Source organism: Marmota monax, unplaced genomic scaffold (assembly GCF_021218885.2).
Source record: "Marmota monax isolate L192 unplaced genomic scaffold, Marmota_monax_Labrador192_F-V1.1 WCK01_AAM20220418_F8-fsc00012, whole genome shotgun sequence".
Classification (NCBI taxonomy): domain Eukaryota; kingdom Metazoa; phylum Chordata; class Mammalia; order Rodentia; family Sciuridae; genus Marmota; species Marmota monax.
In genome coordinates, this window is record NW_026695227.1 from 30,435,960 (window position 1) to 30,441,689 (window position 5,730).

Consider the following 5,730-nt stretch of genomic DNA (forward strand, 5'->3'; position numbering starts at 1 on the left):
CAGGCCCTTTTTTATATTTTATTTAGAGACAGGGTCTTGCTAGTTGCTTAGAACTTAAGTTGCTGAGGCTGGCTTTGAACTCATGATACTCCTGCCTTAGCCTCCTGAGTCATTGGGATTATAGGCATGTGTTTCTACTGTGACCTGGCTTGTTTGTTTGTGTTCTTGCAGTACTGGGATTGAACCCCAAGCCTCCTGTGTGCTAGGTAGGTGCTCTACCATTAAGCTACATCTGCAGTCCCTTAGAGTGTTTCTTGTTTTTATGTTCCTATCTTTGCTGATGTCACTCTTCTTTCCTAGAACTCTTTTTTCTTTCTGCTAATCTAAATCTTTTCATTTTTATGACCCAGCTTAAGATGCTTAAGATTTATCCATAAATGATGCCTTCACTGATGAATTCCATCTCCAGTATTCTTGTCTAGTTTGTAACATTCTATCAAACATTTCTAACAATGTGTTGCCATAAAATTGTTCCTTGTCTCATATTTGTAAGTCTTCTCTCCTTAACTCTACTAGGGTTTCTTGAGGGCAGTGACTTTCTTCTCCTATAATAGGATATTTAGTAAATGTGTGACCCTGGATAAATTATTTAACAGTTTTGGGCTGTTTCTTTATTTTTGGTGCTTAGGGATTTGAACCCAGGGCTTTATGCATGCCAGGCAAGCACTTTTAATACTGAGCCACATCCCCAGCCCACTTGGGCTGTTTCTTCATTTGTTACATAGAGATAATGATGCCTTCATCACAGGAATGTTAAGACAATCAAATGAGACAATGTGTTGGGAGCACTTAATAAATCATAAAATATTTTATAGAAATTAGGCAGGATTTTTTTACTTTTCTGAACTAGGGATTGAGTTCAGGGTACTCTACCACTGAGCTACATCCTTTATATATCTAAATATATACATACATTCTTTATATATCCGTTTATATATTGTGACAGGGTATCACTAAATTTCTGAGGCTAGTCTCCAGCTTGCAATCCACTTGCCCGGCCTCTAAGTCATAGGGATCACAGGTGTGTGTTACAGTGCTTGGCTGGCATTATAAATTTTTTTTAAAAAAAATATGATAGAATGTATAAATAAAAGAGCATGCTAAAATTCCAGATTAGCATTTACCTCTGGAGTGTTACATCACAAAATTATTGGCAATGTCAGAATCAGAACTCAAGATCTGAATAAAGCTCTTCTTTGTTATTTTTCCACAATAGTGGGGATTGAACCCAAGGGCACTGTACCACTGAGCTATATTCCCAACCCTTTTTAAAAACATTTGAGACAGGGTCTTGCTGAGTTGCCCAGACTGGCCTCAAACTTGAGATCCTCCTGCCTGAGCTTTCTGAGTCACTGAAATTACACACATGTGCCACTAAGCAGGACAAGCATTATTAATTGTACCTCTTCCACATAAGAATAAATTCACTAAAGATCAAATTCAAACTGGGCATGGTGGTGTATGCCTGTAATCCCAGGAGCTCAGGAGGCTGAGGCAGCAGGATTGCAGGTTTGAAACCAGCCTCGGCAATTTAGTGAGGCTGTAAATAACCCAGTAAGACCCTGTCTCAAAACAAAAAAAATAAAAAATTATGAAAGAGGGTTGGGTATGTGGCTCAGTGGTTAAGCACCCTTGGGTTTAATCCTTGGTACCAAAAACAATCAAACAAACAAAAAAACACAATAAATAAATAAAATAAAATTTAAGTTTTTAGTAAATCTACAAGGCACTCACATTGAATCAAATGCTTCAGATAAAGAGTTTTGGTTTTGACATTTTTGACATTGCCAATAATTCTGTGGTATAAAACTTTACTTTTTTTTTTTTTTTTTTTTTTTTTTAAGATGCTAAGGATGAGGCTGGGGATGTGGCTCAAGCGGTAGCGCGCTCACCTGGCATGCGTGTGGCCCGGGTTCAATCCTCAGCACCACATACAAACAAAGATGTTGTACGCCGAAAACTAAAAAAAAATAAATATTAAAAATTCTCTCTCTCTCTCACTCTCTTAAAAAAAAAAAAGATGCTAAGGATGCATATGCTAGGCACTCTACCACTGAGTTACACCCCCAGGCCCACTTTAATTTTTGATAGTTTAAGTTTTTTTTTTTTCCATTTCTTAACATCTAATGCACAAGTTCGGGTATGTTAGCCATGTCTTTGGACTTCAATTCTGTTATCTTTAAAATGGCAAATGCTAACCTAATCAAACTCCTTAACAGAACATTATAGAATGTCTATTCAAAGAAACATTAGGGGCTAGGGATATAGCTCAGTTTGTAGAGTACCTTCCTCACACGCATAAGGCCCTGGGTTCAATCCTCGGCACCACACAAACAAAAACATTAATCCTGAAAAAAATACAAGTCTCTTGGTGGAAGGGTGGCTCTTTGGGAGAAACTTCAAACTATTTCAACTTATTCCCTTTAATATGAACAAAGCACATTACCATATTAAATGCTCTGGGAAGTAAAGAAACCAGTTTAACTTGATTTTAACCAGTGTTTCTCAAACTTATTTGGATGTGGAATAGTTTTCTCAGATAACATCTATTTAGTATCCTGTGAAACTAATTTTCTGAAACACATGCTTTGGACTGCCAACATGAATATTCTTAGATATTAGAGGCAGTATGGACAAAGGGAAAAGACCAACCTCATAGGAAGTACTCCACTCATTTTTGTGCCTGTTGTGGTTTCTGCCTTCAATGGAGATTTTATTTATTTTAATTATTATTATTATTATTATTCACAGTACTTGGGACTTGGGATTGAACCCAGGGTACTCTACAATAGAGCTACATCCCCAGCCCTTTTTATTGTATTTTTAAAATTGTGAGACAGAGTCTCTGCTAAGTTGCCTAGACTGGCCTCAAATTACTTATTTATTTATTTTTTGGCCTTGAACTTGTGATCCTCCTGCCTCAGGCTCCTGATTTGCTGGGATTACAAGCATGTGCCAGCATCCCCAGCTTCAGTGGAGATTTTAAAAATTATATTTCTTTCTGGGTGCAGTGTTATATGCTTGTAATCTCAGTGACTCAGGAGGTTGAAGTGGGAGGATTGGAAGTTCAGTTGAGGGAGACCTTGTCTCAAGAAGTAAAAGGGCTGGGGATTGGCTCAGTGACAAAGAGCCCCTGGATTCAGGTTCAATCCCCAGTCCCAAAAAACAAATAAAAACAAAACAAAACAAAACTCTAATCTCTTATCTCAAAGATCTATTTGAAAACATCAGATTAGGTTAGGTTAATACAGAATATATTTACCAAAGTGAAGATCCTGTCATGATTTCTTCGTAGTTGTAATTTTGGCATTTGATCTGTGGGATCAATTAATCCCCTAAAGGCTGAATTGAGACATCAATATTGTTTTGTTATTTATTTACTTAATATTTTTCACATTTACTTATTTACTTACTTTTATTTTATTTATTTATTTATATTTTGTTATTTATTTACTTACATTTCCTGGTGCTGAGGATCAAACCCAGGGCCTCACACATGCTAGGCAAGCACTCTACCTTTGAGCTATACCCCCAGACCCTGAATGCTATTTTAAAACGATCTAATTTTCCTTTACTAATTTTTGTTTATTTATGATAATAGGCATTTAACCCCCGGTGCTCTACCACTAAGCTACAACCCCAGCCCTTTTTTATTTTAATTTTGAGACACTGTTTCAGTTGCCAAGGCTATGATCCTCCTACCTCAACCTCCTGAGTTGCTGGGATTACAGGTGTATTCAACCTCACCTGCTCTTTTCATTTTTTAAAAAAACTTTGGCAGTTACTCTAATCATTTCAGAAACCGATTTTGGTGTTTTCTTCAGAGTAGGTTATAAATATATGTTGTTATCTTTTCCTCCAATATAATTGGTGGACTTTGAACAATTTGTAATTATTTCAAGGCAGGCAGTGTCACTTTATTATGAAGTAAAACATGCACAATGGAAAAATATATGTATGTATGTGTATAACTATATCTATATAAATATAAATACATTACAAAGAACCATGACAGGGGACTGGGGTTGTGGCTCAATGGTAGAGTGCTTACCTAGCACGGTCAAGGTCCTGGGTTTGATCCTCAGCATCATATAAAAATAAGTAAGTAAAATAAAAGTATTGTGTTCAACTACAACTAAAAAATAAATATCTATTTTTTAAAAAAGAAATATGACATGGGCTGGAGTTGTAACTCAGCAGTAGAGCGCTTGCCTAACATGTGCAGGGTGGTGTGCTGGATTCGATCCCTAGCACCACATAAAAATAAAATAAAGGTATTGTGTCCAACTACAACTAAAACAATTTAAAAAAATATTTTTAACCTGGTCAAAAAAAGTATTTTTGAGCCAGTGTAGTGGCACATGCCTGTAATTCTACCAAGTAGGGAGGCTGAGGCAGGAGGATTGTAAGATCAAGGCCAGGCTCAGCAATTTAGTGAGGCCCTAAGCAACTTCAGGAGACCCTGTCTGAAAAAAAAAAAAAAGGGGGATGGAGATAGCTCTATGTGGTAGATCACACCTGGGATAAATCCCCAGTAGGAAAAAGAAGAGTTGTTTTTTTTTTTTTTTAATTTAATTGATTTTTAAAAAAATAAATGACAGCAGAATGCATTACAATTCTTATTATACATATACAGCACAATTTTTCATATCTCTGGTTGTATATAAAGTATGCTCATACCAATTTGTGCCTTCATACATGTACTTTGGATAACGATATCCATCACATTCCACCATCCTTGCTAACCCCCTGCCCCCTCCTTTCCCCTCCCACCCCTCTGTCCTATCTAGAGTTTTTCTATTCCTTCCATGCTCCCTGTCCCTACCCCACTATGAATCAGCCTCCTTATATCAGAGAAAACATTTGGGATTTGTTTTTTTGGGATTGGCTAACTTCACTTAGCATTATCTTCCATTTACCTGCAAATGCCATGATTTTATTCTCTTTTATTGCTAGTAATATTCCATTGTGTGTGTGTGTGTGTATGTATGTATATGTATATATATATATATATATATATATATATATATATATATATATATATATATGCCACATTTTTTTTTATCCATTCATCTACTGAAGGGCATTTAGGTTGGTTGCACAGTTTAGCTATTGTGAATTGTGCTGCTATAAACATTGATGTGGCTGTGTCCCTGTAGTATGCTGTTTTTAAGTCTTTTGAGTATAGATGGAGGAGAGAGACAGCTGGGTCTATTCCCAGTTTTCCAAGGAATCTCCATACTGCTTTCCATAGTTTTTTAAAAAATATTTTCTTAGTTGTCAATGGACTTTATTTATATGTGGTGCTGAGAATTGAACCCTGTGCCTCACACATGCTAGGAAAGTGCTCTACCACTGAGCCACAACCCCAACCAAAAAGTATTTTTTAAAAATATTTTCAGGGGCTGGGGATGTGGCTCAAGCGGTAGCGCGCTCGCCTGGCATGTGTGTGGCCCAGGTTCGATCCTCAGCACCACATACAAACAAAGGTGTTGTGTCGCCGAGAACTAATAAATATTAAAAAATTCTCTCTCTCTCTTTAAAAAAATATTTTTCAGTTGTAGTTGGACACAATACTTTTATTTATTTTTATGTGGTGCTGAGGATCAAACCTAGGGCCTCGAATGTGCTAGGCGAGCACTCTGCCACTGAGCCACAACCCCAGCCCCCCAAAAGTATTTTAAAAATGTTTGTTCAATGTCTTTTAGAGGGATTCAGCACTGCATGGAG